The sequence below is a fragment of the Macaca nemestrina genome, chromosome 7, assembly GCF_043159975.1.
Source record: "Macaca nemestrina isolate mMacNem1 chromosome 7, mMacNem.hap1, whole genome shotgun sequence".
Taxonomy (NCBI): domain Eukaryota; kingdom Metazoa; phylum Chordata; class Mammalia; order Primates; family Cercopithecidae; genus Macaca; species Macaca nemestrina.
Genome location: NC_092131.1, coordinates 22571690 through 22584440, shown reverse-complemented (window position 1 = coordinate 22584440; position 12751 = coordinate 22571690). Strand labels below are relative to the sequence as shown.

Here is a 12751-nt window from a genome sequence, read left to right as displayed (position 1 = left end):
GGTTACGTATGTCTTTATTAAGATGCTAGCATCATCAGTCTTAACCCTTGGTTAAGAGACTTCCCATTGCTAAAAGCAGGACATTCCTGGGAAATCTAAGACAAGTTGGTCATCTTTTCACAAGGACTCCCAGATGGGAGGCAAGAGGTATCTGCACTACTAGACTGTGCTTTGGTGAAGTTGATCAGACATCACACAGATATGACCATCTTGCCAGCAGGTAGAACAATGGCTGGGAGTCTGAGAAGATATAAAGCAAGGCATAAAAGATGGAATTTGAATTTTTTCCAGAAAATTGGTTCAAACATTCAATAAAATAGTCTTATTTTAACACATCCATCTTGTTTTATTAAAATCTTGTTTTATTCCTCCCAGGAAAATCAGATTTTTAATCCACAGTATATTGATAATTCCTTTGTGCCTTTCTTCAATTGACATGAACTCTTTTTGATTTTTTTTTTTGCTTAATTTATGGTAAATTAAATTATGATAGCAACATTTAATGCTTATTTTCCATGGCATTTGGAAGATAATATTATAGTCAGTTGTATCATCCTGATTAAACATTTTTAAAGCAAAAAAAAAAAAAAAATTAAAAGACTTGGCAAACGTAGCCGGAAAAAAAACTTGAGATGATTGTGCATGGGCTACATTGCATAGCAGAATGAATGGTGCACCGATCCCCTTCTTGAAGGACTATGGCTCAAATTACAGTATGTTTTATGTCCTTGTAAATGAAATCGTTTGAGGGTCTCTTGTCACAGATCGTATATGATTTGCAACACTTGGCACAACTTTTCCTCTGTTCTGGAAATACCTTACAAATGAGCTAGGATCTCAAGAGTGAGTTCTATCTTTCCAGGACAGGAAGTAAGCCTACCTGGAATTTATAGTCCCGAGGAAGCCCCAGGAAAGTGACAACCAAGACTGGTTTCCCTTGGGGTACTGGAATTGAAAAGCACTCATCTTAATTAGCATTATGACTTTTTTCTTTTTTGTTTGAAAATTTAATTTCTTTAAAAAACTAGGCAGAATGGGGTTAGGTATGTAATTAAGAAAAATGCAATATGGTAGAAATACACTATTATTTTACTTGTCTTCTTTCCAAACATTGTACCTAAACTGCTCAAAGTCATATGCAACTTTACGTGTGTTTTAAAGTGAGACTGCAAGTGATTTTTGAAATCCATATTGTTTTCTTGAACTCTAAAGTTTCTTTCTAATGTGAACAATAAAAATTCCACAATATTGGGAGGCCAAGACAGGCGATCATCTGAGATCAGGAGTTTGAGGCCAGTGTAGCCAATATGGTGAAATCTCATCTCTACCAAAAATACAAAAATGAGCCGGGCATGGTGGCACACGCCTGTAATTCCAGCTAGTTGGGAGGCTAAGGTGGGAGAATTGATTGTACCCGGGAGGTGGAGCTTGCAGTGAGCCGAGATTGCGCCACTGTACTCCAGCCTCGGCAACAGAGCGAGACTCCGTCTCAATAAAAACAAACAACAGCAACAAACAAAACATTCACAATAGCAGGTACTCCTTCAAGGCTAGAAGCAGCCTGGTATATAAAGAGCACAGGACTAAGGACATGTTGTGGGTTGAAGTGTGTCCTCCAAAAAGACATGTTAAGGGGCTGTGGAGGGCAGGCTTGGGAAGGTTGGTGGTGTCTTTGCAGGTGTAATCAAGTTAAAACGAGGTCTTACTAAATGAAGGTGGGGCCTAAATCCAAGGCCTGGTGTTCTTATGGAAAGGCCATGTGTAGACACAGAGACACGGAGACACACAGGGGGAATGCCATGTGACAGCAGAGGTAAAGTAGTGACACAACTGCAAGCCAAGAAACACCAAGGACAGCAGCAACCACCAGAAGCCAGGAGAGGCACGGAACAGATTCGTCCTGAGAACCCCCATAAGGAACCAACCTCGCTGACTCCTTGATTTTGCACTTTGTAGTCTCTATAACAGTGAGAGCATAAATGTCTGTTGTTTTAAGCCACTCGATTGTATTTTGTTATGGCAGCCGTAGGAAATTAAAACTAAGCCCTACAGCCCTGGATGCTATTACACTACAATACCTGCTACGGAACAGCAGCAAGACCCTGGGTAATATGTCGTCTTCTAGAGTCTTATTGTACTTACCTGTACAATGACTGAAGTGCTTTGAATGGATGTCCATAACATACCTTTTAGTTGTAAATTTCTTGAGGTCTATAATTTCAACACAAGAAAAATAAGGACAATCCCTAGTGACATAAATTCTATCAGGATAGAAAATTGGACTACTTCATTCATTATTTCCTTAGTGCCTAGAACATGTATTTAGTTTATCTTTTTAAATTAATTAATTTTTGTTAAGACAGGGTCTCTCATCCAGGCTAGAATGCAGTGGTGCAATCAGGGCTTACTGTAGCCTCAACTTCTCAGGCTCAAGTGATTCTCCTGCCTCAGCCTGGGACCACAGGCATACACTACCATGCCCAGCTAATTTTTAAATTTTATTTTTGTAGAGACAGAGTCTCTCTATGTTGCTCAGCCTGGTCTTGAACTATGGGCCAGGCAATCCTCCTGCCTCAGCCTCCCAAAGAGCTGGGATTACAAGCATGAGCCACGGTGCCTGGGCCATATATTTATTTTTGAATGGATAAATATACCAATGAATAAATAAATCTTTGTTTAAACAATTCTCTTTGTTGTAACTATGGACTCGGTGACTCCCAAATTTGACAGTCACAGTAGTTGATAAAGTTCTTATATGTAAGGTTAAAGAGAAGTATTACTGAAGGTAAAAGTAGAGTAATTTCTAGGAATTTGCTCCCTTATCTCAACTAATCCTGCCTTAGTAATAACCTTTTTGTCAAGTTTCAGAGTAAACATCCTCTTAATGTATTCTGAACTAGCAAGCTAAGTGCTCAAGACGCATTTCCGCTAAACATTGATAATGAAGAAAAGAAATTACTTTGAAAACATTTATCCCCCTCCTCAGGAGAAAACCATTAATTTCTAAGCAGATAACTGGAGTTCCATAATAATTATTCATTCAGTGCTTGAAACATACCTAAGCAAAATGCATGGAAGATCACTGTGCATCTAAGCACAGATTAAGTTGAAAACTGTGTGTTCTTATTTTAAAACAAAAACTCACCAGTAAGGCCCACTAGTCTGCAGCCCTTCAACTTTGGGAGAGAAATATGTTTCTTGTGTATATGGAGAAAAACAGGAAGCACTGATAGTGGGTGCTAATTGTTAAATGCTGTGAAAGCCACTATCAGTTCCTTTGTCATACACACACACAAAAAGCGTGTATTCTAGGGTATCTCTAAAATCTCTTAGCAAAGTCTTAGTACCCAACTCAATCCCAAAGCTTCCATTTCAGAAACTGAATTGGCCTCTAGTACAGTTTTTATAGAAGCAGCATCCTCCCTGTGCTTTTATTGTATGTGTAGAAGTGGCTTTCTCCAAAGTCCCATGCTTTGGGACCACAGGCTAAGGCCCCCCTCATCCATGGACAGTTGGTAGGCTATCTTCCTGGAGGCATAGTCCAGATGGAGCAGACCCTCCCCTGTCATCCTTGTCCATTTTCCAGACCATTTTCTTCTCTGTGAGTAATAGCGCTGTTATGAGTTCTGAATATTTCTCCCCATGCAGACTAACAAGCTGGCATAAAGTTTTCAGGGCAAAAATGCTGATGTACTGCCTTGATTTCCCAAGTCTCACGTTATGAGAAAGTCATTTCTGCTCTTGAGCTTTCAAAGAATTGAGTGATCTCGATACTGAAAAGGCACATCTGCTTAGCAAAAATATTGCATAATTGTGCATGGTCTCACCGCTCTAACTGAGGTATGAAACTATTATAATAGGACTCCTGTTAACAACAAAATCGAATCTCATCCTTCACTCTGAAGGTGACATATGTGACTCTCTATCCTTTACTCAGCATCCAGAGGGAACCACCCCGGCACCAGCGACCTGTGAAAAGTAGCACAATGCCAGATCTCAATCTGTATTCCAATTGCCCATCAGAGGTTTCACTTTATAAAATGGTACCAGACAAATCCAAAGAAAAAGTCAATAACATTTCCCAAAGAAACGCGATATTACAGACTTGCCTTGCCAAGAAATCTATAATGTGTCTCTCCAAGTTAACTTTCATGTTTAAATATGTCCACTTCTGAAAAATAACCATTGCTCTACAAACCAAGGGCTTTGAAAAGTCCTGGGAAACCAGAGACCTGTGCAGAAAAAAGAAGATGAAAGTTGGAAGCAAGAGGGAAGAGACAAAGGTAGTCCTTTTACATTTATTTCTCCCTTGATCAACATTGAATTACTTTCTCTTTGCTTGTTTGTTTTTTGAGACTGGATCTCTCTATCTACTGCTGAATATCTGGGACAACAGGCACAGACCACTGCACCTGGCTTTGAATTACTCTCAAAATAGTGTTTTTAGGACAGAAATAGAGCAAAGGGTAAGAAGAATCTGGCATGTAGCATGCTTTGCAGGTATCAGTTGAAGTTGTATATATGTATCTACGTGTGTTTGTGGGTAAAAATGGGCTCAGGGATGGGACCCAGTGATCCTTCATTTAAATAAATATGTATTTATGTATATTTTTAAAATAATCAAAATGACCTTGAGAACTCAGTGTAGTAGCCCCACTTTATAGATGAATAAATGGAGGATCAGAGAAACAAGACAATATGGCGGAGATCAAAGAAAATAATCTTTCAATGCTCTCTACACCTCCAAAGCTGTCAAATGAGTTATATGGTCAATTATTTGAGAAGGAAAATGTTTGCCAAACTTAGTGTCTACGTTTCTGCTTCTCTCCAATTAACTTCCCAATAAGATAGAGAATACAATTCTTATGTTTTTCATGATGGGTAGACACTTTTGGGTTGTAATCAATAAAGCAAAAACCAATATCCTCTTCTTAGATAGTCTTAAGCAATAATTATATAAACTAATTCATGCAAAATAGTAGCCTATGCTTTCAAGTAGCTCTTGAAAATGAAAAATAATTACATAATGACATAAATAGATCAGTGCTGTGGCAATATGGTATCACTGAAGGGATTTTTATAAAGTACAAGTGATTATGCTCCTCCTACTATGGGTGAAACATTAGTCCACATTCTGTGGATACAAAACTGAATAAGACTACCAGACCTCATGGTACTTAGAGAAGAAAGAGATAAAAAAAAAAAAAAAAAAAAAAAAAGAGAGAGAGAGAGAGAGAGAAATAATTACAAGTAGTGATAATTGGTATAAAGTAAATGATATAGCTTGGATATTTGTCCCCAACCCAATCTCATGCTGAATTGTAATCCCCAATGCTGGAGTTAGGGCCTGGTGGGAGGTAATTGGACCACAGGAGCAGATCCCTCATGGCTTGGTGATGTCTTTGCAAAAGTGCATGAGTTTTCATGATATTCAGTCATTTAAAAGCTTGTGCGGCTGGGTGCAGAGGCTCACCACACTTTGGTAGACCAAGGTGGGTGGATCACCTGAGGTCAGGAGTTCGCGACCAGCCTGGCCAACATGGCGAAACCCCATCTCTACTAAAAATACAAAAATTATCTGTGCATGGCGGCACGGGCCTGTAATCCTAGCTACTCGGGAGGCTTAGGAGGATCACTTGAACCCAGGAGGTGGAGGTTGCAGTGAGCCGAGATCACACCACTGCACTCCAGCCTGGATGACAAAAAAAGAAAAAAAAAAAAAGCTTGTGACACCTTCCTACCCCCACTCTCTCTCGCCCTTGCTCCTGCTCTCACTATGTGATGTGCCTCCTACCTCTTTGCCTTCTGCCATTAATGAAAGCTCCCTGGGGCTTCACCGGAAGACAAGCAGATGCCAGCACCATGCTTCCTGTGAAGTTCTGAAGAACCACGAGTCAATCAAACCTCTTTTCTTCATAAATCATCCAGTCTCAGTATTTCTTTAAGCAAGGCAAGAAGGGCCTAATACAGCAAATGTCAGGACAAGAAGATAGAGAGTGGTAAAGGTCACTTCTTCAGAGATGATAGAACCTTTGAATAATGTTTGACCAAATAGCTGAACGCAGTAAATGAAGGAAACAACAGGATATTTTGGGAAAGATATTCCAGGATGAGAGCAGCCACTGCAATGATCTTTGCTTGGCTTGGCTGGGATAGGCAAACCGGTTCTTATTACTGGAATCCTGAGGGAGAAGGGTAGATTAGTGGAAAGTAAAGTTGGTGAGATGAATGGATCATCTGGAGCCTTCCATGCTGGATTGTGGAAAGAGGATCAATGAGGAGTTTGGTATTCCAGGAAGGAGAAAATGGTGGCTTTGAGGAGGCTGGTGGTAGTGGAGAAGTGGAGATAGTGAGAAGTAGCCATGTTTAGATATATTTTGAAGGTAGAGGTAACAGAATTAGATGATGCATTGGATGAGAGAGTTGAGAAAAGGAAAGGAGGTAAATCTCATTCATTAGAATAAGCAACTTAGTGAATGCTTGTGATTTTTAACCCAGATATATATATACATATGGGAATTTATTAAGTATTAACTTACATGATCACAAGGTCCCACAATACGCTGTCTGCAAGCTGAGGAGCAAAGAGGGCCAGTCTGAGTCCCAAAACTGAAGAACTTGGAGTCTAATATTTGAGGACATGAAGCATCCAGGACAGGAGAAAGATGTATGCTGTGTGGCTAGGCCTGTCGTCTCGCTCTTGCACATTTTTCTTCCTGCTTGATACTTGCTGGAAGCTGATTAGATTGTGCCCATCAGGTTAAGGGTGGCTCTGCCTTCCCCAGCCCACTGACTCAACTGTGAATCTCTTTTGGGCAACTCCCACACAGACACACCCAGGATTAATACCCTGTATCCAATCAAGTTAACATTAGTATTAACCATCCCAGAGAGGGTTCAAAAATCACCTGCTGAGGCTGAATGGGATATTAGATTTACAAATGAAGCTGTCAAATGGACGATTTATAGAGGAAACTGAAGTTCAGAATTGACTACTATTAGTCTTGGATGTGTCCTAAAAATCTGGATTTTGTTAAAAGCTCTCATGTTTTTGGAATCATGGCTGCAGCAAATTCCTAAATGTGGTGACTCCCACCATGAAGTCTTAAAAGATTCTTTCTTCCCCCTCCTTATAAATTTGCCAGAAGGAAATCAAGTTTTTTTATAAGTTTGCTTGAGGGCAATGTACTTTTTAAAAAAATCTTAATTCCAAAGTTGAATTATATCTCACTGAATATTTGTTTGCTATTCTGTTTGCTTTTATTTATTTATATATTGAATTTGGCAGAACCCAGGATTAGTTTAGGCTGCTTGAGATCAGGGTGTTGTGGTTTGTTTATGTAATACCATTCTTCTGCAGTATTAGCTAAATAAATCCAAGACCCATTTGTCGAGTACGTGTGTGTCTGTCTGTGTGTGTGTGTGTGTTTCTGAGAAGCAACATACAGTAGTCTTTTTTATCAAGAAAGAATTAAAAAGGCATATGCTGCTGATTTCACAGAGTCTTCTGAAATGATCTCTCGGCACTGAGATCCAAAATTTTGAAGCCTTATGGATCTGGCCTTGCACATAGTTATCTAAACTCATTTGGCCGATAAATATTTCATTTGGCCTGAGAAAACTGCTTTTGCTCTGTACACATTTACCAATGTCACTCTACTTCTTCATTTTGTCATAAACCACATGCAAATCTGTGACTGTAGTTATGCACCAAATAATTTACCAGGGAAAATGGAAAGAAATATGATCATGACATGACACACACATCTTTTGATGGAATTTACTGAATTAAATACATACTTAAGTATGTATTTAATTATTTATTTTCTTAAGAAAATTAAGTATTGAATTTTCTTGTGTCTTATTTCCATCATTTATATCTAGTAATTTTTTTTTGGTTCAACTAATGATTTCTTATTTATTTATTTATTTTTGAGACAAAATTTTGCTCTGTCAACTGGGCTGGAGTACAGTGGCACGGTCTTGGCTCACTGCAACCTCCACCTCCTGGTGCAAGTAATTCTCCTGCCTCAGCCTCCCGAGTAGATGGGGTTACAGGCACGTGCCACCATGCCCAGCTAATTTTTGTGTCTTTAGTAGAGATGGAGTTTCACCATGTTGGCCAGGCTGGTCTCAAACTCCTGACTTTGTGATCCACGCACCTCAGCCTCCCAAAGTACTGGGATTACAGGCTTGAGCCACTATGCCCCGCCCCATGATTTCTTATTTTTAACTGAACCAAAACAACCCATTACTTCTGCTTCTCTGTTGACCCTCCATAGGGCTTTGATGATTTATTTTTATTTAACTTATTTTTGCTACAATTTTCAAGGATTCATGTAGGGTTTTTTTTCTTATCCCTATGTTGTACCTAGACTTTAGGTTTATAGTTAAGGTTGTTGTTAATGAAATTGTTTATTTGGCAAACAGCAGCAATACTTTTTGTAATACTGATTATCTCCATTATGCAGCTGTTAAAGATAAGAAGAGAAAATGGAGACCCTTTTCATTTTTATGCTATATAAGTACAGGTGACTGATTTTAATTCATGGTTATTCAGGGAAAAGAAAATTGAGGTGACATAGCAATGGGGTAAGCAGAGGTAGAGCCTTAATGTCATCAATATTCTCACTCCTCTGAATCTGCTCTTATAGGACATCCCCTCTTGCTTGTCACCAGCAACCCATCCCTCTCCCCCAAGATTTGAGTGAGCTCTACTTTTACCTGTATCAATTAGAGACTGAGCACCATAGCAGTGATATCTGAGGAATAAATCAGTGTTCAATCATAATTTAAGGAGCAAGTCAAGGCTTTGTCACAACATAATGATTTCAAACTTCTGGTTGCTTAGATAATTGCGCAGCTAAGACTACTAGATTCATAACAGAATATGAGACCTACAAAATATCATCAGCACGGAAATACCCATGCATGATGAAATTTTAGTCAGGATGACATAAACCACTGATATCAAAAGTAGAGATCTGTGGGCAAATTGGGGATAATGAAAAATAAAGAAGAAAATAAGAAAATTTTTGAACTTCTATTTTTAATTAAAGTTAGTGGAACTCTAAAAAGGAAATTTCTAGCAACCCAGTAATAAAAAGATGTTAGCAGACATTGAAGATATGAGGTGTCCTCCTGTTAAAGTAGGTCAAACAAGGTCAAAGTTCAACATTACCATCCATCTATTTATTTATATTTAATTAGAGTGCAAATTTTTGATTCAATAATAAGCTAGTTAGCTTATTAGTTTTGATTTCATCTTTTCTGAACTGTGCCTACATTCTGGGAGCAGTGAGATATTTATACATCCCATTTCCTCTTATTTTGACAAATGTCTCCAATAACATTTAAATAAAATGCAATGAAAGATAATGGAGTGTTTCTTTCCGACTTTTGTTTTGCCCAAAACTCCCGCTGAAAAACATTCATAAGGAAAAAGGTCAGCTGAGGAGCCAAAAAGATTGTAATTTAGTGGTTTTATTTTCTCATCAAATTAGACACACCGTAGTGCTAAGAAAGAAAAATATTTCAGTAATACAAATGTATGTATAGTGGGCAGGCTAAGCTTCATGTTACCCTATTCATGAGTTTTAATTTTGACCTGTAAATCTCTTTACACCTGGGTTAACTAGAAGCCGTACTCATAGACCCTAATTGGCACAGCTTTTTTTAAATCTCCCACTGAGTTGACAAAGTCTTTTCCTACATGTCCAACCCTAGTAACCCTAGAAGGAAAGGTTAAAGAAGAACATCTATGTGAACTTTCTCCATGACATACAGCAAATCTATTTTCACTTTCTCTCTTTAGGACAACTTTTCTCCACAGTCTTCTAAGGAGTCTATTCAAATGTACACTTAAAACTGCAAATTTATGTTCAAGGTTGAATACCAATCACAATAACACTACTTCCTCAATTCCTCACCATACCTAAGTGTGTGTTAGCTGGACAAAAGGTTATGCTCAGAAATGGAATGGATTAGAAACATGTAGGCTGGGAGAAGTCATCAACTTCAGATCTTCAGTCCCTGATGTGTAACCAAATAATTAAATATACTTGAGCAAGTCATTTCCCTCCTTTATCAAAAAGAGACACTATTTATACACTTTCTTTCTCACTTGGTGGAATGAGGGTAAAATGTGAAGTATTTCTCTCGCTATGCTCTTAGCAAACATCTCTTTTGAACCTGTGAACTTTGCTTCATTGTGCTACGTTTGGAGAACCCACAAGGCAGAGACATGGGCCCCTCTGAATTTAAAGACTATTAATAATAATAATAAAAAGGAATATGCACATATAACAACAATAAAGCAGGACAGAATGCAGAAATTGTTCTGCAGCAGGAACAGAGGGAATATTAGATATTAGATGGTTTGGCTTTGTGCCCACTCAAATCTCATCTTGAATTGTGACAATTTCCTTATGTCAAGGGTGGGGCCAGGTGGAGATAACTGAATTATGGGGATGGATTCCCCTAAACTGTTCTCATGGTAGTGAACAAGTCTCAGGAGATCTGATGTTTCATAAATGGGAGTTCCCCTGCACAAGTTCTCTTGCCTGCCGCCATGTAAAACATGCCTTTACTTTTCCTTTGCCTTCTGCCATGATTGTAAGGCCTCCCCAGCCATGTGGAACTGTGAGTCCATTAAACCTCTTTCCTTTATAAATTACCCAGTCTTGGGCATCTCTTTATTAGCAGCATGAGAACAGACTAATACAGTGTGATGAAATACAATGAAAATTTCATAGGAGAGATCACTTAGATTTGGCAGCTCTGGGAGATTCTTTTGAGGAGGTGTCATTTGGGCTGTGTTTGAGCAGTAGATATTACTAATCTGTTTAGAAATAGAGAAGGACAATGAGAAGAAATTCAGAGGGTGAAAGGTACCAAGTATAGTTTAGGAACAAGAAACAATCATCATAGATACATTTATTAAACCTAGAATATGTACCAGGAACTAATCCTTGTGAATATTAACAAATTGATCTTTATAATGACAGTATGAGTAGGTGCCATCATTGTTATCCCCATGTGAGGGATTAAGAAATTGATGCACAGAGAATTTAAAAAACTTGTCAAGGTCATTCAGCTAGTAAGTTGGAACAGAAGGGTTTTAGTTTAGGCTACATGATGCCAGGACTCACGCTCTTAACAACATCTCTGTAGGGTCATATTAGACTCACACTTAGTAATAATTAAAGAAAATGTGTGAATGAGAGTGAAGGGAATAAGGTCACACTAAAACTTTAAAGGAGACAGTGGAAAGTCTTAATATCATGGCTAAGAATAGTTGAAATTTTTTAAATGGAAGACAAGTTATTTAACAACTATGATGAGAACAGAACAATTATAACTATGCTTACATTACACAGTATAAGCAAATGCATATTATTTATGGGGTTGCAAATAAGGAAACTGGCTCTAGCTAACTTAAGAAGAAAAGAAGTGCAGAATTGAAAAATGAAGCCTAGGAAAGGGGAGGAACTAGACAGTTTTGGTCATCTACACTGAAAGATCTTCCTGGCACAACTTCTCACCTGGAAGGCAGACATTAACAATGACAGCCACTAGCGGCTCACAGTTTTGATGTCTTTGTCTAATTTTAAATCCCTGAAAGAGGTTACTTTTTGGCCTCAGTTTGAGTTAAGAGTTCATACTTGGACCAACAATCACATCTGGCTTGAAGTCCAAAGACACAGAAAACCGGCGTGTCAGTGTATCAGGGTTCGTTCTGAAAGCAAAGAAGATGAGCAAAGCTGGAAAGACATAGCAACTTTAATACTCAATGATTTGAAAAGCCTCAATGTGGACAATGAATGAAAGGGAGATACTGGATGTGAGGAGAACAGCCACATTGCAGTGATGATGATCTTAGAGTTTGGTAACAAGTGTTTATATGAGGGTAATGTATGTTGAAATGGAAAATTAAGAAGTATGTGATTATCAGACATGGGGACAGAATTTTTAAAAAGTCAAGAGTCAATAGTCATGCTGAAGTTTTCAGCTCAAGTGACATGGAATATATTATTATACACTCATTCCTTGCTGTTCAAACTCAGCCAGCATTCACAGACACCACACTGGGGAAATAAACAGCACCCGTGCTAGGGTTTACCTGTTGAAGACTGCCTTCCTGGCACACTTTGCAGGTCTTGTTTAAAGTTGACATAAACTTGCTATGGTATATGTGTTACATTTTATATATAAGTTTCACCTATAATAGTATTTTTAAAAATTATTTCTCTAACTACAGGTCCTGTTTGGGTTAGATGGAAGAACTTCTACTATATTAAAAATATCATCAATAAAGATATTTATTTTCTTAAAGTTCCCACTCTAGATGGGATAACATGAAAGTCGCTAGAATTCAAAATATATGAGACAACATTTGTATGCAAGTGACTTGTAATCTGGAAAGGAATCAGAACCTAAAAGATAAATTGTGAGCCAATGAATAAGATAGACAATATATGATACAGCAATTCAGAAGAGGCTGGGATAGTCAGAAAATACTTTATAGAAAAAACGATAGGACTAAAAGTGAATCTTATGAAAGGGATTCTGACAAGATTCAGATAGTGTAAGATTCCTAAATAACTGTTTATATATTGGATGGACATGAGGAAGTCTTGGATAACAATGTTGGAAATAGAAAGTAACACTTAACCTACTCTACGTGCCAAGCACCATGAGAGATACTTCAATAAGTCATGTCATTTCATTCTCCCCCAAATTTCCAGCTGCC

At 38.2% G+C, this 12751-nt stretch overlaps 1 long non-coding RNA gene across 4 annotated transcripts in view; it reads right to left on the bottom strand.

Annotated features, from left to right (window-relative positions):
* The window catches only part of LOC105467606 (uncharacterized), a 316568-nt gene that overhangs the window by 56230 nt on the left and 247587 nt on the right, over positions 1–12751 (bottom strand). Inside the window, exons 10-12 of one of the 4 annotated variants that reach the window (XR_011625661.1) lie at positions 6540–6737; positions 5795–5961; positions 2641–4232 (exon numbers count right to left, since the gene is read on the bottom strand). The exons of the other annotated variants lie outside the window; for them this stretch is intronic. This is a non-coding gene — a long non-coding RNA (uncharacterized lncRNA). Of the gene's footprint in view, positions 1–2640; positions 4233–5794; positions 5962–6539; positions 6738–12751 lie in introns of those variants that run through there. 4 annotated transcript variants of the gene reach the window in all.